At 35.1% G+C, this 25423-nt stretch overlaps 1 protein-coding gene across 3 annotated transcripts in view; it reads right to left on the reverse strand.

The window, feature by feature from the left end:
* The window catches only part of PAG1 (phosphoprotein membrane anchor with glycosphingolipid microdomains 1), a 234065-nt gene that overhangs the window by 62692 nt on the left and 145950 nt on the right, over window positions 1–25423 (reverse strand). For all 3 annotated transcript variants that reach the window (XM_072604962.1, XM_072604963.1, XM_072604964.1), the window contains one exon: window positions 23550–23623. The gene's annotated coding sequence lies outside the window, so the exon portion shown is untranslated. The remainder of the gene's footprint in view (window positions 1–23549; window positions 23624–25423) is intronic.

Genomic DNA, 25423 nt, shown 5'->3' on the forward strand with positions numbered 1-25423 from the left:
ATGACAAAACACTTTTCACACAAATAAAGTCAGATCTAAGTAAGTGGAAAAACATCAGTTGCTCATGGGTAGGCTGAGCCAATATAATAAAAATGACAATTCTACCTAAATTAATTTACTTATTTAGTGCCATACCAATTAAACTATCAGATAATTATTTTCTAGAGCTGGATAAAATAATATCAAAATTCATATGGAAGAACAAAAGGTCCAGAATATCAAAGAAACTAATGAAAAAAAATTCTAGGGAAGGTGGCCTAGCACTACCAGACCTCAAATTGTATTATAAAGCAGCAATTATCAAAACCACTTGGTACTGGCTAAGAAACAGAAGGGTAGACAGGTGGAATAGTTAGACACTCAAGACATAGAAGGCAATGAATATGCTAATCTCCTGTTTGATAAACCCGAGAACCCCAGCTTCTGGGATAAGAACTCACTGTTTGACAAAAATTTCTAGGAAAACTGGACAACAGTGTGGTGGAAAGCAGGCATAGACCAATGCCTGACACCATACACAAGAATAAAGTCAAATGGGTACACGATGTAGGTATAAAGACTGATACCATGGACAAACTGGAGGAGCAAGGAATAGTGTATATATCAAATTTATGGAAAAGGGAAGAATTTTTGACTAAAAAAGGGATAGAAAGCATTATGAAATGCAAGATGGATTATCTTGATTACATTAAACTGAAAAGTTTTTGCACAACCAAACCCAATGCACCCAAAATTTGGAGAGATGTTGTATATTGGGAAAAAATTTTATAGCTAATCTTGGGGATAAAGGCCTCATTTCTAGAACATATGGAGAACTGAGTCAAATGTACAACAATACAAGTCATTCCCCAACTGATAAATGGTCAAAGGACATGAACAGGTGATTTTCAGAGGAAGAAATTAAAGATATCTATAATCATATGAAAAATGCTCTAAATCACTTTTGATTAGAGAGATGAAAATTAACACCACTCTTAAGTACCACATTACACCTATCAGACTGACAAACATGACAGTACATGAAAATGACAAATGTTGGAGAGGATGTGGGAGAGTTGGAACACTAATTCATTGTTGGTGGAGCTGTGAGCTCATCCAACCATTCTGGAGAGCAGTTTGGAACTATGCCCAAAGGGCTACAAAAATGTGCATACCCTTTGACCCAATAATATCACTTCTAGGACTGTATCCCTCAGAGATCATAAAAATGGGATAGGGTCCCACGTGTACAAAAATATTTATAGCAGCACTCTTTGTGGTGGCCCATAACTGGAAATCAAGGGGATTCCCATCAATTTGGGAATGGCTGAATAAATTATAGTATATGAATGTAATGGAATACTATTGCGCTATAAAAAATGATGAACAAGAAGACTTCAGAGAGGACTGGAAAGACTTATATGATGCTGAGCATAAGGAGCAGAACCAGGAGAACTTTGTGCATACAAGACCACAATGTGCGAGAAATTTTTCTGGTAGATTTGGATCTTCATAGCAATGCAAGGACTTAAAAAAAAATTCCCAATGATCTTCTAAGGCAAAATGCCTTCCACATTCAGGGAAAGAACTATGGAATTCAATCTCAGAATGTAGCAGATCATTTTTTGTGTGTGTGTGTATATTTAATGTTTTGATTTGTTATATGATTTCTCCCATTTATTTTAGTTCTTCTACACAGCACGACTATAGTGAAAATGTATTCAATAGCAATGTATGCGTAGATCCTATATAGAATTGTATGCTGTCTTGAGGAGGGAAAGGGGTGGTGGTGCGTAGGTAGGGGGAAGAAAAAAATCTAAGTTTTATGGTAGTGATGGTAGAGCACTAAAAATACATAAAATTAATATAGAAAAAGAAATGTGAGGATGAAATGGAGAGGAAAGAGAATGAGGACAAATTAGGAGAACATTACAGTAGTCAGAGGCTCTGGGAGTAAAGAAAAGGGCATGGGTGGATGTGGGATATTGTGGAGGTAGGATCAATAAGGCTTGGCAACTGATAGATGTGAGGGTTGAAGGAAAAGGAAAAAATCAATGATGACTCACTATAAAGTCGTGAACCTGAATGACCAGAGCAATGGTGGCACTGTCAAAAAACAGAGAGTGTAGAGGAATGATGGGTATTGGAGAAAATGAGTTGAGTTTGAGACATCTAATGGATAGGCTGGTGTAGATGTCCAAAAGGCAACTAGTAACATCCGACTTGGGTTCAGGAGAGAAATTAAGATTGACATATAACTTTTGGGGTTGTCTACAAAGAGATGATAGGGTAGTTAGGTGGCATACTGGATGGGCCTAGAATCAGGAGGACCTGAATTCAAATCTGACGTCAGATATTTATTAGCTATGTGACTCTGGGCAAATTGTTTAACCCTGTTTTCTTCAGTTCCTCATCCATAAAATGAGCTGGAGAAGGAAATGGCAAACCACTGTAGTATCTTTGCCAAGAAAACCCCAAATGGGGTCACAGAGAGTCAGAAATGACTGAAATGCCTCAACAGCACCAACACCAATGTAGAGATGCTAAGCAAATCCAAATCCAAAGAAATGAGCATACAAAAAAGAGGGTTCAAGACAGAGACAGAATAGAATGCCTATGCTCATAGGAGTGCTGGAAGTAAGGAGACTGAAAAGTTATAGAAGGAAGTTAGGAACAAAAAAGCCAAGAGAAAGAAATGTCACCAATCAAGAAAGGGGAGGGGGTAATGGAAGTGTTAAAAACTGCAGAGCAGAGAAGTAGAATGAGGAATGAAAAAGGCCACTGGATTTAGCATTCAAGAGATCACAGAATAGTAGATTTAGAATGAGAAAGGATCTTAAAGATCCTCTACTCCAATTTCATTTTACATATCTACATTTTACATCTTACATTTACATACAGATAATCTGGCCTAGAGGGGCTAAATGACTTGTCCGAGGTCACACAGACTAGAAAGTGGCAGAGACAGAGTTTGAACCCAGATCCATTCTCTCCAAATCCCGTCTCCTTTGCACTGTACCTATTACTGTTTTTTGTTGGTAATCTTGGAGATGGTAGCTTTTCAGTAAAATCTTTCAGATTACATAGGACTGAGAAGTAAATGAGAGGTGAGGAAATAAAAGGTTATGGTAGAAATAAGTGTTTTAAGAAATTTTGCTGTGAAAGGAAGAAGAAATATTTATTTAGTGTCTGTGTTCTCTCTCTCTCTCTCTCTCTCTCTCTCTCTCTCTCTCTCTCTCTCTCTCTCCATAGACAGATAGATAGCTTGAGGAAATGACAGTGATGATATCCATATCAAATTTTTAAGGATGGGAGAGGCCCTGAGCCTCAAACAAGTCTTTAACACTTTAACACTTTTTTTAAAACCAGGTTGCAGAGTAAACATCTTCTAAGTTAATGGAAGGTAGTTTCCATACTTGAACAGCAATGAAATCAGATTGTTTTCAGAGTCAAACATCATCATTGTGATATAGTGGGAAAAAAGATGAGCTTGGCATTAGGAGAGTCCTAGGTGCAAATTCTGCTACTGATAATTACTGTGTGATGCTGAACACATGATAATGTCTGTGAGCCTCAGTTTTCTCATCTATAAAATGAGGATATATATATAGGACTAATCTCAGAGTATTGTTGGGAGGATCATGTAGTACTTTGTACACCTTAAAGAAATACTTGTCAGCTAATATTGATACACATTTAATTTAGAAAATGATTGGTTTTCTTTATAGAGTACATGATCGTTTACCACCTACATCCTTTTAGTGAAAACTTAATGGTCCTTTTGTGCATTACCATTGTGGTTTTTCCAATTTTTGGTAAATTTCACCTTTGTGTATATGTCTGAACTAGTTCATAACTTTCAAATTTCATCTACTTCATCACTCATATTCTGTGTTCTTCCATATTTCCACAGGAAAAATACAGTAATATTCCATCTATATGCAGAATTTAAGAGGTAATGTAGCAGAGTGAATAGTGATGGCCTTTGAAGGAGACCTGGGTTCAAGTCCTATCTTTGACACATATTGACTACATGATGCTGGGCAAGTTGTTAACCTCTCAGAGTCCAATACAAATCTTTTAAGACTCTAAGTTGAGGAAAAGCTGCTAATTTCCACTGGTAGAGGGAGTTTCCTCACCCTGGAGTTCCTTAGAATAGGGAACTTACTGGACTAACTCCTAACTCTATGTAAAACCTAGTTCACTGGAATACAAGCTCAAAGACTTTATATCCATTTATGTTCTTTCAACAGATAATTCAGGACAAACAGCAAACGAAATTCAACTTCAGCTTTTTCAACTTATAAAATTTCCTAAAGTCTTAGTAGCTACATTTCATTACCTTGATTCTATCCTGCAACAAAGAAATATAATTCTGTATTCTATTTCTGTGGCTAAGGGCAGTGAAAGTCAATCTATGGTCCTCAGGAAGGGATCTTCAAGAATTGTTATTTTTCTTAGGATGGCTAGGCAGTAAATCTGATAAGATGTTATAACCTGAATGCTAATGCGAAATTTGCAAATTTTCACAGTTTATGAAAATCAGGTGTTCTCCCTCAAGATTCCTGAGGCTAAAAAATGTTTCTGTTTTTTGTTTTTCCCATTTGTGAACTCTGAAAAAGAGAGGTTGGTTGTAGAGGAGGTGATGGTTCAAAATGACTGCCCTTTATGCCATTTCTTCTCAAAGGTAAGCTTTTCTGGTTCCTTCAATTAACCTTTGGACAAGTTTTCCCATTAGTTTAGTCAACTCTTTTGGACAGTCTCCAGTTTGTCACTGGCTCTACCTCAAAAGAAAAGAATTTCTAATAACTAATACTGAAGAGAAATAAAGCCTAATGCTTGATAAGTAATGAGCTCACTTCTCTGATGAGGTCCAAATAGAGACTACAGCTAGTGATTTGGATGGGATGTTGTAGAGAGAGAGGACACATGTTTCAGGTAGGGATTACAGTAGGTTTGTTCTCTAAGATCCCTTTTGACTCTTAAGAATTCAACATTCTAATATCAATATACAACTCATACAAATTCTGCATGGCACTGGGCAGAATGCTTTGGGTCATGGTGGTATAGTATTTCTTCTAACTGAAAGAAGTTTTAATGTCTTTCAGTAGGGGTCTTTGAGGAAAGACTTTGAAGATTACCGCTGTAGAGTTTCTTTTTAGAGTTTGGACTAGGTAGCCTATGTTTAGGTTTTTATTTTTAATTTTTTTTAATTTTTTATTTATTTTAATTTTCAAATTCTGTGATTCTTTACAAATACCCTTTACAAAAGGTATCAGCAACCAGAATTTACTGAGTATTATAGGCACCAGTACTTAATGCTTTAAAACTTTGTTACACAAGAAAAAAAATTAAAGGATACAGCAATCCAATGTTTAAAAAGCTCAACACTTTAGATCAAAATTATTATGCCCATTAGTGCATAAAATCTCTCCTTTCATGCTACTGTAATTGTGTTGAATAGTGCATGAGATGGCTGTTTTTGGAGAAAGGTAACATTTCTACCAGTTTCCAAAGAGGAAGACAACATATTCTAAATACTCCTAACAAAAACGAACATTTCTCACTTCATTTAGGAAACTAGACATTAATTTGCCTAAAATGTTATTAATACACTGTCTAGACATCCATTAAAACATCCCTAATGAATAATGTGGAAAATATAACAGCAGAGTTGAATCCTGTGAGGTTAACCATTTAATTATTTCTCATGTAACTATTAAGAGAGACCTCAAGGAAAAAAAAAATTGATGTGACACAACTACTTCTGCTAATTATTTGGGAGGAGATTTTTGCAGAAGAAAAGAAAATTATATTTTGAATATCAAGTCAGTCAGTGACAACCAGTAAATCCAGCTCTCTAATCTAATTGCCTCTGGGAAGAGAAAGATTAGTCTTTGTTCTCTGCTCGCTGGTTTAAATAATACATAGCAAATGGCTTCATTCCAGTTCTTTCTGTAAGCAATTATTTATGGTGGTTATGTAATTATTTCTTCTCAATGATAAAATTCTTAAACTTGGTAATAAAATATTTTTCAACTTTTTTTTACATGACTTTGAAAAAGATCTTTCTAAATAATCAGGTATATACTTCCAAGTTTTAAAAATTTTATAAATATGAAATCAGGTCATTAGCTTTGGCCTAAAGGTTAGGCAAAAAATGCTTAGAATAAAAGGGTTTTGAAGAAAGACTTCCTGAAAGATTATTTAAAACCCAAGATACGTTTGGTCACAGTAGTCAATATAATGGACAACAATTCAAAGTATAAAAGTATATTAATGCACTTGTTACTGTGTGGTCCCTTCTCACTCCTGAAACATTTTATGATATCTCCAAAGACTATGTCTTGTGATCTCAATACAAAGAAAAAGATGATGATAAAGAAAGATGATGAAAATTATATTTAAAAATATGGTTATTGATCAAAAAATAAAAGCAAAGGGACTGTGTATGATTCAGAAGTTCTGTGTCTGTACATCATGATTACTTGAAAAAGAAAGTCAAAATGGCATTGGATATAGTGAGAACCAAATGATTCCATTAAAAAACTGCATTGACTTAACAGAGAAGATCAAATGCAACTATATTTTCAGAGTAGGTTGTATGTGATCCAATGATCCTCAGGTCAGGGGAAAGGTCAGAGAAAATACTGTATACCAAATCAGAAGAAAGGATAAAGATGGTGGTGGTGGTGGGGAGACATTACGTTTGATTATTGCCCTGTTTAAATATGTTGTTTATTCTGAAAAATAGGAACTGGACACAAGGCTATCATAATTTCTTAGGGAAATTAAATTGATGTAAAACAGTTACCACAACAAGGAGGCAGAAAGAAAGAGTGGACAAAAATCAGCTAAATCAGTAAACAATCTCCTTGACTAGTGAAAGGACATGGTAGCCAATGTCAACACTGAGTACAAGCTTCTCTGTCAAAAATTAGAGGAAGACGACTTATGATTATGAGAATAATACTGACACCTCAAATACCAAATAACAGTTGACAAGAGAACAAGCTTAACCTGTGACCAAGATCAAGGGCATTTTAGGTGGAAATAGCTAAGGAGGAAAATAAAACATCTTCAGGTGTTTTTATAGTGACCCATTCTCATTGGTAGTGATAATATAACCACCACTTTAGCACATGATGCGCATATAAGGAAGGAGCAATGACACTGGAGAAAAATGAAGGCACTAACATAGGTGAATATGACCAAATAAGCAAACAAGAAATATCTGTGAGGAGTGACACAGTTTTAAAGGCACCTTGGTATCACTTTTCAAGGTCTCTCAAAGAAGGAGTAGATTCCAAAAGAATGGAAAACTTTACAAAAGGTATTTTTTTTAACCAAACAAAAAAAGTGACTGAGAAGTATAGCCCCCTCTGAAATATCCCTGACAAGTTGTTAAATATTTTTTTTGCTAGAAGGTTTCTAGTGAAAGCAAACCCACTACCTACTGAAGAAAACCATCCCATTTTACACAGCTCCAAGTGTTAGGAAGTTTTTCTTTACATCAAACTTGAATTTTCTTTTCTGAAACTTGATCCCAATGGTTGAAGTATTTGCCCTCTGACACCAATGGAATGTGTCTCCTTCACATGAGATTTCTTCAGATATTTGAAGACAATCATACTGTTCCTGTCTTCGCTTTAAGTTTTCTCTCCGTCAGGTTTACCTATTTCCAGTTCTTTCCTTTCAGGCTATTTTCATATAGCATGATCTGGAGGCCCTTTGCCATCCTAGCTGCCCTCCACGTTAAAGACATTTTTCCTAAAATGTGGCACCTTAAACTGAACATGTTGTTCTAGATATGGGCTGATGGGAGCAGAGGGCAGTGGGGTTATTACCTCTCTCATTTTGGAGAGTCCTAAGAACGCGTAAGGGCAACTAGATAGCACAGTGGATACAGTGTAGTCCCTGGAGTCAGGAAGACCTCAGGTCATACCTGGCCTCAGACACTTATCTTGGGTAAGTCACTTAACCCTGTCTGCCTTGGTTTCCTCATCTGTAAAAATGAGATAGAGAGGGAAATGGCAAACCACTCCTGTATCTTTGTCAAGAAAACCCCAAAAGTGGTTATGAAGAGTCAGATAAAATTGAAAACAAAAACAAACATAAACATTTTTCAGCTTCCATATTGCACTGATAATGTATTTTAAACTTAGAGCCTACTAAAATATTCCATTTTTTCCAGAAAAACTAATATCTAACTAAGCTTTCCATATCTTATACTTGTCAAGTTGATTTTTCTTGTGGGGGATGTAATAGTGGGAGTGTGTAAGAATAGATGGGGGTGAAGGAGAAGGGAATGAGCATTTGTATAACACTGACTATGTGCTAGGTACAGTGTTCTCATTTGATCCTCATGACCCTGAGAAGTAAGTGCTGCTATCCTCCCCATTTTGCAATTGAGAAAATCGAGGCAAACAGATGTTAAGTAACTTGCCCAGATTCACGCAACTACTGAGTGTCTGAGGCTGGACTTGAACTCAGGTCTTCCTGACTATCTACTGTGCCACCTAACTGTTTCTAAAGTTTAAAGGAGAGAAAAGGAAAAGATTTGTAAAAGGATGTGATATTTAGAAACATCCTGTGATTCTCTTTATCCAAACATTTCACATGTAGGAGTCACCCTACATTTACCTCTACCACATGCCAATGACTATTTGTACTATTCACTTTCTTGGTCACACACTTCCAGAACACTTTTCTCCTCTCTTCCTTTCAGAAACAGACATTTTACTTCATGGTATATACAGTTTCTTGCAAATATCAGTAATCTATTTTACTTTGTGCCAGTGGCCATGTTTTTGCTAGTATTCCTTCTCAAATATGATTTCTTTTCTGTCCTGACCTTCTCTTGAATTTTCCAGGTATGAGAAGGCATATAAAAAGGTGCTCTTTAGTAAAAATACTTTTCAAACATCAAAGAAATGTGTGAAGAGAAAATGTGGGCTGGTCATGCACCAAGAATTAGAAGTGACAGATGGCCAGACCAAGTGGTATATTTGAGTTATTAAAAGAATCAAAGGAAACACCCCACATGTTGGGTGGATCCTCTCTGGAAGATTTACAGAAGACATGAAGGAAAAGAAAGCAGGATAAGAAAATATCTACGTCAATGGAAAAAATACCCACACGGATGAAGTCAGAAATATGTCTAAATTCGTCTTAATTTCTGAATACCTCATAGAATTGTCTATAAAGATGACAACATCATTGCTAAGATGTCTTACTATAGAATATTTCAAGATGCCTTCAAATATAAATTGCTAAACAATTAATATATATTTTTATGACTAATCAAAACATACACATAGCTGTATAAAACAGTAAAATAATATGACACTTCATCGGTTACAGCCTCATAATTCCAATGTTTTTAGGGTGTATGTCAGTGTTAAAAGAAGGCATATTTTTCAACTACCAACTTGCCAAGTGCTCCAGAATTCTCAAGAGTAAAAAGACATAATAGAAATCAATACAACATTGTTATGGCAATAATAATTTACCTTTACCCTTCAAGCTCTTTTGTATTTCCTTTTTTTTTTTTTTTTTGGGGATATTTGGTACTTACAACAGAAATATTTGCCTTACTAAGAAAAATGTAACATGCAAAACAGTATATGTTGTTTCTTGTGGATGAGACCAAAGCTACTAAAGGTAAATTAATGTCTGTGGACAATAATTGTGGCAAAAATACTTGATGTTAACAGTTCTCTCTGCATTGTTAACATGTTGAAGTTTTTGGCCTGATTTACAATTGTGGCTGCCTCTCAGACTTGTAATTGGGCCCAGGGTCATTGCTTAGAAAGAACTCTTCTTTGTGTTTAAATTTATCTTGGGATGTTTCTTCTGCCTTCTTTATTTTCGGCAGCTTCTGGCTAGCTTGCCATATCACACAAAACTCTTTGGCCATTGTGTTGTTATCCATTTTGGACACATATTCAGCATCATGCTGCATGTGCAATGAATATCCATGTGTTTCAGGGGAACCATTTACATTCAAGGACCTAGGTGCTGCTAATCTTTACTTTCAACTGTAAGATTATTAGACTAGACCCAAAAGCAAATACGATAACCATTGTTGCCTATGACAGACACATTTAGGAAAATGTTCTGATATCTAATGGCATCAATGATGAGTTTACTCCATCACTTGTGAAACATTCATTCCCCTAAACATCTAAATCAGTTCCTTTACAAATATTTAATCTTTCCATGACAATTCTTTCATCTTTCAATAATAATGACAAATAATGGGTCTATAATTATGTACTTACAAGGTATTCACTGGACCAAATTACATAACCCAATACAATAATGAATTGGAAGTCAAGCAGTAGTTTTTTTGGAGTTTTGGTGTCACATGTGCCCATTTAATAAACATGCCATTAAATATAGGAGGCAATAAAGTTATATATTTATATGTCAATTAAACACATACATAAAGGTTTCAATGCTGTTAGATATATTCTGTCATAAACATACACATTTATGACCTGACATCTGTATCAGCCTTTTTTCTTCAACTAAATGACTAATTAGAGTTTTATTAAATTTAAGTGATAAATAGTGATCAGTACCAAGATTATAAAATCTCATTTGCTGAGAAAGGACAACTTTCACTGAAGCACAAATCTCTAAGGGCTGGAGGGTAGAAATGTATCTTGTTATAAACAAATTCAACATAGGAAATTATGTTTCTATAAAACAATTTAAGTGGGAGATGGTTATTACTAACTAGTTATTATTAACTAAAGCATTCATCATAAGGATCCTTTAATAAATGAATTTTTAAAAATTAAACTATTTTATTTGTTTTCAGTGTTTCGCAATCACTTCCATATATCTTAGACTTTTTTTCCCCTCCCACTCCTTTTTCCTCTCCTCCCTCTCCACTCCCTCTCTGAGATGGCATACACTCTTATGCAATCCTATTAAATATATGTTGCATAGAAGAATTAAAAAGAATGGAAGAAACCATAAAACAAAACAAAACATAATACAAAAGAAAATGGTCTGTTTCTATCTGTGATCAAATTCCATAGCTCTTTCTCTGGATGTGGAAGTTGTTTTGCCTCAAGCCCAGTGGAAATTTTTTAAGTCCGTGTATTTCAATGAAGTAGTAAGTCTACTAGAAAAATTCCTTACACACTGTGGTTGTTGCTGTGTACAAAGTTCTCCTGGTTCTGCTTCTTTCACTCAGCATCAGTTCATATAAGTCTTTCCAGGCCTCTCTGAAGTCTTCTTGTTCATTGTTTCTCATAGCACAATAGTATTCCACTACATTCATATACGATAACTTGTTCAGCCATTCCCCAATTGATGGACATCCTCTTGATTTCCAGTTTTTGGCCACCACAAAGAGTGCTGCTATAAATATTTTTGTACATGTGAGATTCTTTCCCATTTCTGTGATCTCTTTGGGATATAGTCCTAGAAGCATTGTTGGGTCAAATGGTATGCACATTTTTGTAGCCCTTTGGGCATAGTTCCAAATTGCTCTCCAGAATGGTTGGATCAGCTCATAGTTCCACCAATAATGAATCAGTGTTCCAACTTTCTCACATCTTCTCCAAAATTTATCATCTTCCTATTTTGTCATGTTAGCCAATCTGATGGGTGTGATGTGGTACCTCAGAGTTGTTTTGATTTGCACATCTCTAATCAATAGTGATTTAGAGCATTTTTTCATAAGATTATAAATAGCTTTAATTTCATCCTCTGAAAACTCCCAGTTCATATTCTTTGACCATTTACCAATTGGGGAATGACTTGTATTCAATAACTCAGTTCTCTATATATTTAGAAATGAGACCTTTATCATAGACACTAGCCTCAAAAATTCTTTCCCAGTTTTCTGTTTTCCTCCTAATCTTTGTAGCATTGGGTTTGTTTGGGTAAAAACTTTTCAATTTAATGTAATCAAAATTATCTATTTTGCACTTCATAATGTTCTCTATCTCTTTTGTGGTGATAAATTTCTCCATTCTCCATAATTCTGACAGATACACTATTCCTTGTTCCCCTAATTTGTTTATAGTATCAATCTTTATACCTAGATCATATATCCATTTGGACTTTATTCTTGTGTATGGTATCAGGCATTGGTCTATGCCCAGTTTCCACCACACTATTATCCAGTTTCCCAGCAATTTTTGTCAAACAGTAAGTTCTCATCCCAGAGGCTAGGATCCTTGGGTTTATCAAACAGTAGATTGCTATATTCATTGACTACTGTGTCTTGAGTACCTAAGCTATTACACTGGTCTCCTCCTCTGTTTCTTAGCCAGTACCAAGTGGTTTTGATGACTGCTGCTTTATAATACAATTTGGGATCTGGGAGGGCTAGGCTACCTTCCCTAGTATTTCTTCTCATTAGTTCCCTTGATATTCTGGACCTTTTGTTCTTCCAGATGAATTTGGATATTTCTTTTCTAGCTCTAGAAAATAATTATCTGGTAATTTGATTGGTATGGCACTGAATAAGTAAATTAATTTAGGTAGAATTGTCATTTTTATTATATTACCTTGGCCTACCCACCAGCAATTGATGTTTTCCCACTTACTTAGGTCTGACTTTATTTGTGTGAAAAGTGTTTTGTCATTGTGTTCATATAGTACCTGAGTTCATTTTGGCAGGTAGACGCCCAGATATTTTATGGCGTCCACCGTAGCTTTAAATGGGATTTCTCTTTCTTTCTCTTGCTGTTGGGCTTTGTTAATAATAAGTAGAAATGCAGATGATTTATGTGGGTTTATTTTGTAACCTGCAAAGTTATTTATCATTTCAAGTAGTTTTTCACTTGATTCTCTGGGATTCTCTAAGTATATCATCATATCATCTGCAAAGAGTGATAACTTAGTTTCTTCTTTGCTTATTCTAATTCCTTCAATTACTTTTTCTTCCCTTATTGCTATAGCTAGCATGTCTAATACCATATTGAATAGAAGTGGTGACAATGGACATTCTTGTTTCACTCCTGATCTTATTGGAAATTCCATATAAGATCAGATTTAATTTCAAAAATTAGATTTACTTAAAATTTTTTCAGGAACAAAAACATTTTTATATAGTATGGTATATGGGTAAAGCTCATAACACCTTTAAACCAGGAAATTTCGTAGTTGAAATGGAGGCAGAAAAAGAAATCTAGTCTTACAGCCTCACTTTATAGATAAGGAAGTAGAGACTCAAAAGGTCAAGTGACATCCTAGTTAGTGGTAAAGCCTACCTATTGTAACTCTGAGACCAATTCATCATGCTATTACTTAAACCTTCCCAAGAAAAAGAAGCTAATGATGCTAATACAGGGTGATATTTATGTCTTCTTAACATTTAAGTGGCACTGGATGCTAAGCATGGAATTTTGCCTATTTACGTAAGATGGAACAGATCCAGAATGAGAGTCTCTAAGACTCAGACAATAGGCAAGAACATAAATAAAGTGGAACACACACACACACACACACACACACACACACACAACTGATGATCCCATTATTAGAATATTTGGAAGTGAATAAAAATGGATAAAGCCTAGATAATGAAGCATGGGGGATCCTGAACCCCACTGTTTACATTGGCATATTTGATATCTGGTTCTTTGTGTCAAATATTTCTAATGGTATTTGGATACTTTTGACACTGCTGGTTACCAGGTTTGCCTGATAAAAGAATAAATGGTCTGGTTTTTAACAATTTTTGTCCTTTTTTTTAAAATTGTCCCTCTTTTCATGTTTCAAACATTGGAGCATTCTCTAAGAAGGTACCATTATATATAAACCTGTATTTTAAATCCCTGTTCTCCTGTTCTGTTGTGGAATACCTTTCTGTGATGCTGGGGGAAAGACCTACAACCCAGACTCTTAAAAAGATTTTTTCTGAGAATCCTGTTCAGGCACTAGAAAACCAAGGAAGGAGACAGTCTAAGATGAGGCAGCAGACAGGAAGGCAGATAAGACTGTTTGTTTGACCTTCACAGGGTGGAGCTGCAGGAAGATAGAGGTTACAAAGGACTCTTCAGATGGGAGAAGGTCAAAGACGGATTAAATGCTTGTCGAAGAGCCAGATCAGGTATTTGGAAGAATGAATACTTCACAGGTGAGGAAGTAACCCTATCATTAATTCCATCCCATCTGAGATCATTTTCCTAATGATGACATAGGTTGTCCAAAAAAAAATCATCCCCACTAGACTTTTAGTACTTACATTCATTGTGTGCCTATTTTTAAAAGTTAGTTTAAACAAGGGTAGAATAACTCTTGAAACAAAACAATTGTAGGACAATAATACATGTCTTTGCTAGTAGACTGGCATAATTTTCACTCCTTATATAAAAATGGAAAAAATATAGAAAAAATAACTTTGAAATCAAGACAAATATTTGATCAGTTCAGGCAATAATAATAAATTTTAAAAGTATTTGTTAAATGCATACTATATGCTAGGATGTATGCTAAGTGCTAGAGGTAAAAAAGAGAGGGAAAAATGCTCCTACCTTCAAGAAACTTATATTCCAACGGGGGAGACAAGACTTTACATATATATATATATATATATATATATATATATATATATATATATATATATATATATATATATATATATGTATATATATATATATGCATATCTATCTATCTATCTAGGAACATATAAGATACAGTCTGGAAGGGAACTTTAGTGGGGAAGCAAGGGATGGAAAGCTGTGGGTAGAAGATGGGAGAGACACTAGGAAAGGTCTCCATTAGTAGATTGATTGAGTTGAGGCTTGAAGGAAACCACAGAGTCTAAGGGGTCAGGAAGGAAAGCGTTCCCAGCATGGGGGGGGCAGCCAGTACAAGTGTGTAAGAAATATGATGAAGGAAAGACCATTTTAAATTGTAGGGGTAGGAAAGGCTTCATGGAGGAGGTAGCATCTGAGCTGAGCTGTGAAGTGTAGAGAGAAATAGACAAAAAAAGGGAGGCATCTATTCCAAGCTTGGGGGTGGGTGGTATGTATGAGCAAAAACTCAGAAAAGGGAGAGGGCTGAATGAGACTGATCCAGATTGACTGTAAGAGGGTGTGTGAAGGGAAATTATATGAGATAACACTAGAAAAGAGAGCCAGTTAAGGGTTTGAAGGCATATGTTACACGTTCAAAGCAGTATATTGTTAGAAAGATGACAATGCAGCACCATAGTATAGTGGATTAGAAAGGAGCAGATAAGCAACTGAAGTAATTATTAGAAGATATTATAATAATTACAGGCAGCTTTGAGTTAGGAACACTTGAGTTTGAATTCTGCCTCTGACATCAGTAGATTGACTTTGGGGAAGTCAGTTAACCTCTCCAGGCCTCAGTTTCCTCATCTGTAAAATGGGGAAAATACTGTCATCTACTTCTCAGGATTTTTGTGAAGATCAAATGAGATAACATATGCAAAGTACTTTGCAAAGCTTTTAAGTATTATATAAAAGCCAGCTATTATTATTGCCTATTTATTAGCATTAACTTATTATTAATCTATTAATATTCATTGTTATGAAATAAAGAACTTACCTATGGTGAAAATATGGTAGAAATAAAGAGGAGGGGCGGATGTAAGACAACATTTAAATATCGTCAATAAACCACAGTTGTTTTTCTCAGCGGTTATTAATGTTCCATTTGTTAATTTAGGGAATTACAAATCTTAGTCATACGTTTGAAAAGGCACAAAATGAAGCAATCACCAATATAAATTTGCATAAACTTTATAAATCATAAGATCCCATATAAATATAATTTATGGTTGCTACTATTACTAGAAAACAATTTAATTTCTCTTGATAACAGTGACATAAGCATGATCACAAAAAATCATAATAGTAACACATTTATAACACTTCATAATTTGTAAAACATTTTCCTCCCAACAATCCTGTTAAAAAGGGAGTATGAGTCTCATTGTCCCCATTTTACAGATTAACAAACTGAGTGTCCAAGAGATTAAATGACTCCTTGTTACCCAACTAATAGAGTATATGATAGAGCAAGGAGTTGAATTCAGGCATCTCTGATTTCAAGACCAGCCCTCTTTCCACTAAATCTTGCTGTCCCTCTAAATGATAGATGCCATTTATTTGCACTGATAAAACTTTTATTCCAAACAATGCCATAGTCTTTCAATTCAGTCATTTTTCAGTAATGTCCAACTTTTTGTTATCCCATTTGGAGTTTTCTTGGCAAAGATACTGGAGTGGTTTGCCATGTCTTTCCTCATCTCATTTTACAGAAATGAGGGAAACAGGGTTAAGTGACTGACCCAAGGTCACACAGCTAGTAAGTGTCTGAGGACAAATTTGAACTCAGGAAGACAAATCCAGGCATCATAGTCTGTTCACTGAGCTGCCTAGTTGCCCTACAACACTTTTTACGTATTTTAAAAACTAAAGGCTGGCAATTTTTTCCTCCAAAGGGCCAAATAGTAAATATTTTAGTCTTTGTGAGCAGAGGCACAAATGAAAATATTATGTATTTACATGACAAGAGGAACAAATTTCCACAATTTTAATTGAATCAATTAATAACATTATTAATAGTATCAAGTTTCTTCTGCTGCTTCAATCAAACATGACTGAATTAACTCATCATTGATAAGCAGCTTCCTTGCTTGGCTAACAAATGATCCACTTTGAAACTTTTAATTGGAGCCTCATTTTCTCTTTCTTTCTCTTTCTCTCTCTCTGTCTTTGTCTCTGTCTCTGTCTCTCTTTTTGTCAAATTCTTCTATGATGAGAGAATTCCATTTTAAATTTCCTAACTTTCTGATTGAAGCTTTCCTGTGAGTTAGGAATATTGTGATGAGTGCTTAGTCTGGCAATATTGATTTATATTGTATTCCTACACCACAGTTAAGGTGCTATTGCATAATAAACACAATACTTTGCTATCTAGCTGACAAAATAATCCATACTTCACTGGGCTTAAAGGTGAGATGTTCAAAGTATTATTACCAGTATTTGGTTATAATATTCCTGGGAGTTTTCCATTTGGAACAGTGACTTCTTTCAATTTCTATTGTACCCTTTGGATCTGAGATGATTGGGGCAGTTTTCTTTGATAATTTCTTTTTTTTTTTTGATCATGACTTTCAGGTAGTCCAAAAATCTTTGAAATTATCTCTTTGATCTATTTTTCAGGTCAGTTGTTTTTCTGATGAGTTATTTCATATTTTCTACTATATTTTCAGACTTTTGATGTCTCAGAATCATTAGTTTATATTTGCCCAGTTCTTTTCTTTTTTTGTACCTGTTTTTCCATATGGCAAATTCTGCTTCTTAGGGTGTATTTTTCTTCAGTGAATTTTTGTGCCTCTTTTACTATTAGGTCAATTCTATTTTTTAAGGTGTCATTTTCATCAGCATGTTTTTTGTTCCTCTTTTATCAAGCTGTTAATTATCCTTTCATAATTTTCTCTTATCACTTTCCTTTCTTTTCCCAGTTTTTACTCTATCAATAGTATCTCTTTCTTTAATGCTTCCAGGAATTCTTATTGAGCTTGAGTCCAAGTAGCATTTTTGTTTGAGGCTTTATTTGTATCTGTTTTCATGTAGTTGTGTTATTCCAAGCTTATGTCCTGGTCTTCCCTGACACCTGAGCAGCTTTTTATGTTCAAGTTCTTTTCTGTTATTGTTGTTTGCTCATTTTCCTGCCCTACTTCTCCACTTTGAACTTTCTGTTCAAGTTGGGCTCTGCTCCCCTAGGGGGAGAGGCACTATACTAAGGTTTAGACTTTTTTGTGCTACTCTTTTAAGAGCTAGTTCTTGGGTTCTGCAAGTTTTTGATGCTTCCAGGGTGATGTGATCTAAGCAGAGGTATGGTCAATGCTCTTTCCATCTGTTCTCTGGTTTTTACCCAGGAAGGATCCCTGATCTCTTAGAGCTTTAAGTGCTAACAGTCCTCAGGGTCATGGAACAGTGATCATGGTTCCTGATCCCTTATGACTGATCACAAGTCTTCCTCTAATACAGGGAACCGCATCTCAGGACTTCTTATGGACTGTGGAGTCACCAAATAGTACCAGCTATTCCCAGTTCCTAAAAAGAATCCCCTATAATCTCTTTCTGAACCAGCTGTCCAACCCCTTACTGTCCCTGAGCTGAGGGTTTTGTAGCTATTGCTGCTACCCTCCAAGCCCACAACCATGCTCCTGGCCCACTCCAGGCCCACTCCTACGCTAGTGTCACAGACCTCTCCAGCTGACCTCCTAAGGTACCCTAGGCTGGGAAAATATTTCACCCTGACCCTTCATTGGTTCTGCTAATCCAAAATTTGATTTAAGGAGTTATTCTAAAGTTGTTTGGAGGGGAATTCTGGGAAATCTCAGCTGGACTGTTGCCTGTTTTTCACCATTTCTGCTCTGCCTTGAGCAATGCCTATGTTCACTCTTTTAACTCATTTTTTCTTCATTTAGTAAAGTATTGGACTATATTCACACACATATGTCTCATGAATATCAAAGACTATTATGCATCTTTAAATAATTTTATGTAATCATTATACTATTTTATGAGTTGTGAGGGTACACTGTGTAAATCCTCTGGGTCTCAGTTTTATATAAAACAAAGAGTTAAAACTAAGGGACTTCTAAGTTCTCCTTGAACCTTAAATCCAGTGATATGCTTTGATACCTAGCAAAGGACCATGACAAGTATTTGAACAATATAAGCTTTCATGCAAGCTTTGAGATCATGGTGAGGGTGTGAAGTGGGATAAAATAAGATATACTCTAATATGGAAAACAGTTAGATGAGATGTTTCTGTGGTCCCTTATAGGCCTAAAATCTCATGATTGCAACAAGCATAATGCCACCCTAATTGGATTCTAAAGGAATTCTCTACTTATTTCAATCTTGTAAGTCTCTCTTTAAAATATCATTTAATGTTTTATAAACTCAAAGCAGTTTTTGCAAATTCCTTTGTAAAGAAATACTGATGAAATTTATTTACATGGTTCTAGATATTTTTCTTCCAGTTTCTTCCAGTTGACATTACTACTCAGATATATCTAGGTAGCCACACTTCCCAAAGAAAATGGTCTTTTTTTATGCAATCAAGGTTACCCTCAGAAATTTATATGACAATTTGTTACTCTATACAGTTAGTACTCAGTACAGTTTGGTTAATTCTCAGAGAATAGTGATGGCAGGGCATTGGATGAACTCAATAAGAATTAAAAAATATTTTCATTCCTCATATGGGTGTAAAAAACTTTAAAAGTAATTCTTGTTCACTAAAAGAACCCTTGACATTTAAATTGAAATTCATATACAGATATAGACACATTTTGGTTTTCTCTGTAGCAAAGAAAGTCATCATGGTAATGGCTGCCAAATTTAGTCAGCTCTAACAAATTACATACTTTGATCCTTTGCCAAAAAAAATGTCATGAAATGTAAGCTTCTCTATACTTTTTCCATCCTTACCTCTCTATTCAATAGCAGAAGAACATAAAACTATGAGAATAGATTTTGAACAGTAACACTACTTTTCAGAGAATTTGTAACTGAGAATTCTGGAGAAAATATCTTGTTTCCTACTTTGGATAATAAAATTAAGTAATTATTTTATGAGTTGTTGTGATGGTGGCAAATCTATGTGGAAATTTTTTTTAAGATGTGATATTTCTGTTTTTTCCCCTAATACTTGGTGTGCCCATTCCTATCAACGTTTAATGTTAGGCCAATTAAAATCTCCCACAAGAAGCTATTGTTACTAATGTAACCTCTAGAAACTTTGCAGTGTATTTATTTTAAATTACACTGTGGGATAAAACACTTTAATTATTTTTAAAATGTAAGTGGGTTTATCATTGTGGTTACTTCCAATACTGAGGAAGATCCCAATAGTAAAAGGTCCTCATGAAAAAGTATGGTCAAGTACCACATCACACATATCAAATTGGCTAACATGATAAAACAGGAAGATGATAAATGTTAGAGAAGATGTGGGAGAGTTAGAACACTGATTCATTGTTGGTGGAGCTGTGAGCTGATTCAACTATTTTGGAGAGCAATTTGGAACTATGCCCAAAGGGCTACAAAAATGTGCATACTCTTTGACCCAGCAATATCGCTTCTGGGACTATATCCCAAAGAAATCACAGAAATGGGAAAGGGTCCCACATGTACAAAAACATTTATAGCAGCACTTTTCTGTGGTGGCCAAAACCTGGAAATCAAGGGAATGCCCATCAATTGGGGAATGGCTGAACAAGTTATGGTATGTGAATGTCATAGAATACTATTGTGCTATAAGAAATGATGAACAGGAAGACTTCAGAGAGACCTGGAAGGACTTATATGAACTGATGCTGAGTGAAAGGAGCAAAACCAGAAGAATTTTGTACACAGCAACAACCACAGTGTGTGAGGAATTTTTCTGGTCGACTTAGTCCTTCACAGCAATATAAGGACCTAAAAAATTCCCAATGAACTCTTGAGGCAAAACGCCTTCCACATCCAGAGAAAGAACCATGGAATTGCATTGCAGAATGAAGTAGACCATTTTCTCTTCTGTTTTGTTTTGTTTTATGGTTTCTCCCATTCATTTTAATTCTTCTATACAATATGACTATGGTGAAAATGCATTTCATAGGAATGTATGTGTAGAACTTATATAAGATTGCACACCATCTCAGGGAGGGAGTGGGGACGGTGGAGGGGAAGAAGAGAGTGAGAGGGGAAAAATCTCAGATATGTGGAAGTGATTGTAGAAAACTGAAAACAAATAAAATAATTTAAAATTAAAAAAAAAAGTGTGGTCAAAGAAATCCGTCACTTGGTGGCTAAACATATTGTGATGGTTGTCTTCAAACTTGGCTGGGCTGGTCTTTGAATGACAGAAATATCATCTGTCACGAGACTCAGACCTGAAGTCATGACATCTTGAGAGATCTTGCCAGAGATCATGTTCTACTGTAAAGTAAGCGAGCATTTATTAAGTAGCTACTATGTGCCAGGCACTATTCTAAGTGCATAGGATACAATGAAAGGCTTTTGCACAAACAAAACCAATGCTGTCAAGATTAGAAGGAAAGCAGAAAGCAGGGAAACAATCTGTACAGCAAGTGTCTCTGATAAAGGTCTCATTCCTCAAATATATAGAGGACCGATTACAAGAATATAAGTTATTCCCCAGTTGATAAATGGTCAAAGGATATGAATAGGCAGTTTTCAGATGAAGAAATCAAAGCTATCTATAGACACATGAAGAAATGTTCTAAATTGCTTTTGATTAGAGAAATGCAAATTAAAACAACTCAGACATGCCACCTCACATGTATGAGATTGGCTAATGTGACAAAAACAAAAATGATAAATGTTGAAGAGTATGTGGGAAAATTGTAACATTAATGCACTATTGGTGGAGTTGTGAACTGATTCAACCATTCTGAAAGCAATTTGGAACTATGCCCAAAGGGTTACAAAACTGTGTATACCATTTGATCCAGTAATACCTCTACTGGGTCTGTATTTCAAAGAAATTATAAAAAAGGGAAAAGGACCTACACGTGCAAAAATATTTATAGCAGCACTTTTTGTGGTGGCAAAATATTGGAAACTGAGGGGACACCCATCAATTAGGGAATGGCTGAACAAATCGTGGTATATGAATGTAATGGAATACTATCGTGCAATAAGAAATAATGGACAGGAAAATTTCAGAAAGACCTGAAAAGACTTGTACAAACTGATACAAAATGAAATGAGCAGAACCAAGAACAGCAAAACTGTGTAATGGCCAACTATGAATGACTCAGCTTTTCTCAGCACACAATGATCCAAGACAAGTACAAGGGACTCATGAAGGAAAATGCTCTCGACATCCAGATAAAGAACTGATGGACTCTGAATGCAGAATGAAGCATCCTTTTTTTCATTTACTTTATTCTTTTTCATGTTTTTTTTCCCTTTTGATCTGTTTCTTCTTTCACAACTGTGACTAATATAGAAATGTATAACATGATAGTGCATGTATAACCTAAATAAAATTATTTTTAAGATATCATTTTAAGAAGAGAGGAAGGGAAGAGGGAGGGAGAAAAATTTGGAACTAACAATTTTTCAAAAATACTGATGCCATAAAGATATTAAAAGGACTACAGAAATGGCCTTCAAAATATTCAGTAGATTTTTTCAAAGGATTTACAGAAATATATGCATAAGAACTGCACAGGATTAGAAGCCTGGGAGGGATTGCCACCTGCATGGTGAAGGGAATACCAACACCACTGAACTCATGAATCCATCAAAGGATTTAAGTAGGTGTGAAACATTGCTTGTACCAAATTAAGGCAGAGCATTACTACACGGAGGATGATTTTTTCCTGAACTGCTTTTGGACTAACTACCTAATTCTAACTCAGCATTTGTGAGATGGAGATTTAGGGCAAAGAAAAACTTCTTTCTTCATATTCTTGACTTCATCATGTCTACAATCATTTTCCTTCTCATTGGACTTAGCTTCCTAATTACTAAGAATTTGACAGAAGTGGCTATAAATAGCTTATATTCTACAGAGGTGGGGAACCTGTCACCTAGAGACCACATGCGGCTCCCTAGGACCTCAAGTGCGGCCCTTTGACTGAATCCAAACTTCATAGAACAAATCTCCTTAATAAAAGGATTTGTTCTGTAAAACTTGAACTCAGTCAAAAGGATGCATCCAAGGACCTAGAAGGCCACATGTGGACTTGACATAAGCTCCCCACTCCTACCCTAAAACATCCCCATCCTCATCTCCCATCAACACACATCACTCTCCAGTTATTCTGCTTCAAAGCTCTCACTGTCAAGCTTATTTACATTATCCATACTTTCTTTTTTTGCTCTGCCTATAATCAAAACTCAGGGATGAAATAATCTATGTGGATTGTCTCTCCTACTGGAGAATGACAGGCTTAAAATCAATTGAGAAAATACAGTCAGTTGAATGATTCCTTACTTATATACGAACACAAAGTCAACATTCGGCTCCCCTAAATAGTATTTGGTGAGGCCTAATGATCATGTGGTATAATTAGGCATATAAACTTTTATTAGGGACAAAATTAAAATATCACTTAAAGTACTATGGATTTTATTCATTATTAATAAATGTACTACATTTTTTAGTACTATGTATCATATGATATAAAAAGCTTGTTAGCATGAAATACTGATTTTTAGAATCTAATTTACTAGAAATATTATTTTGTTAGATAGGTACACACAAATCAAGAAGCCTTACTCAGGCTTCTTTTGCCTTGTTCTTTCCCTCTGAAGTTATCTTCAGTTTATTCCATATATATTTTGTAATAATTGTTTGCATGTCATCTCGTTTATTGGACTATGAGCTCTCTGACAGAAAAGACTGTTCTGTTGCGGTGGGTGAAGGGGGTTGTGTTCCCAGAACTTAGAACAGCGCCTGGCATATAGCAGGTAGTTAATAAATGTTGGTTGACTTGACTTACCATACATACTAGAACATTATGATCATAGTTATCACAGATGACAGTGTAACAATTGCTATCAATTTATTGATATATATGTGACTCTTACCAATCAGCAGTGTTGTTTTGGGAAGCTGAATTCATGTAATCTTTCCTTTGATAGAATCCAATCATTCAAATGTGCTGAAAAAAATTGAATATTTTTTTAATGTTAAAAACTGCATCATACATACCATTAACTACAGCACCAAAACATTTCTATATATTCTCTTTCACTTCCTTTACAAACGATAGCATTTCATTGATCTGAAACCAGACTTTTTTCCTCCTTAAAGTACAAATTCTGACCAATAAGAAACTTGTTCCTAATTTATCTAGGATGTCTTTCTGGAAATGCTACTTTTCTGAAAAATAGATAAAATGGTTTTTAATAACTCCAACTAAGGAAAAGCTAGTTTGACACATTTCAGGTTAACAATTCCAACCAATTCTAGGACAGCTTGGGACGAATGGTGTCAGAAAATCTATATTTCTACCCCAGTTGCTATGAAGAATATTCCAGACCTTGGGATGCGTTCAACTGAAATATGACTTAATGGTACCTTTAATATGTCATAAATTCTGTGAGCATGTTGTTGAACAAGGAAGACAGGATAATATCTGAAAATTTAGAGTGAAAAAAAATGCTGGCCAATTAGCAAACTATACCAACCCAAATTTTCAGTTGATAATGGAAAGGTTTGGGGAATTTGTTTATTCATGTCTCTTACATCTTTTTTTTTTTTTTTAGTTATGCCAAGGAATGAATGCCTTTAACAATTTTTAAAAGATAATAATGTACTAGTCTTAATATGGTATGTTAATTATCTCTCTGATAATCATCTCCTATTTGGAAAGTCTGATCTTAGCTTAAAGATGATAGTCTTGACCATGTTGACTAAGTTACAAAGTGAAGGAGAAAAGCATAAAACAGTTTCTGCTTGTGTTGTTAATGGAAAATATATCCAGACAGAAGAATTCTTTCCATCTAGCTAACTGTATATAATAAGTTGCAAAATTTCCAAGTGAATTATTCCTGGCTTTCATATTAAATTTTGGAGAAAAACCCCAATCTTTTGTACTACAATGTGATCTACATAAGTGATAAAGAAATCAGTTACAGTCACAGTGGTGGTGTTGTATCATGGCACTTGGTAGCTGTCACCTATAGTAACTGCAGGTGTTAAGATGTATTAAACAATTCTACAAAGTCTTATATGCTTTATGTGTTCCTAAGAAGTTTCAGGAAGTGACAGGCAGGTTTACAGGCTCCAGGTGGTTTTGTTCTTAGTCAGACAAATGATGACATTTCTGAAAAGACTTTATAATGTAGCATTATTTTAACATCAATTTAGAGGAATAACCATCAATCCTTTAATGCTCTTACAGAATAGGAGTCAATTGTGTACATTTATTGCATCAAAAAAAGTACTGATTATGTTTACCACATAACTTTAGTGTTTGTGTTTTGTTCATCACTCTGCAAAGTGAAAAGTAAGACTGCTTAGGTACTAGTGGAGAGATTCCTTCCTCTAGTATTTAGACAGTGTAAGGAAAAAGCCTATAAATTCTTAAACAGTATAATTCTATGACTTCAATCATTAGTCAATAACCTAATGTAGAAATGCTGTTGATCAGTGAAATGTATGTCAGAAAGAGAATGCCAATGGAAGAAAAAGCAATCCATCAGCTATCTAATTTCAGGATGGACCAATAAGACGGAAGCAAGGAAGCTCAGCAGTGTGTGGGAAAGTGGAAGACAGAATCCAGAAGCCAGTTGCCTAGAGAAACTCAATAATGTTGAAAATTGTTTTATTATTTATTTTTACAAGTGCAAATATTGGCTTCCTGCCAATATTTGTATAAAATACATTTGTAATAAGGCTGACTCATTTTTACTCTGAATGAATGTTAGGTTAGAAAAGGGAATGTTAAGCAGTTGTA

The sequence above is a fragment of the Notamacropus eugenii genome, chromosome 4 (genome assembly GCF_028372415.1).
Source record: "Notamacropus eugenii isolate mMacEug1 chromosome 4, mMacEug1.pri_v2, whole genome shotgun sequence".
Lineage (NCBI taxonomy): Eukaryota > Metazoa > Chordata > Mammalia > Diprotodontia > Macropodidae > Notamacropus > Notamacropus eugenii.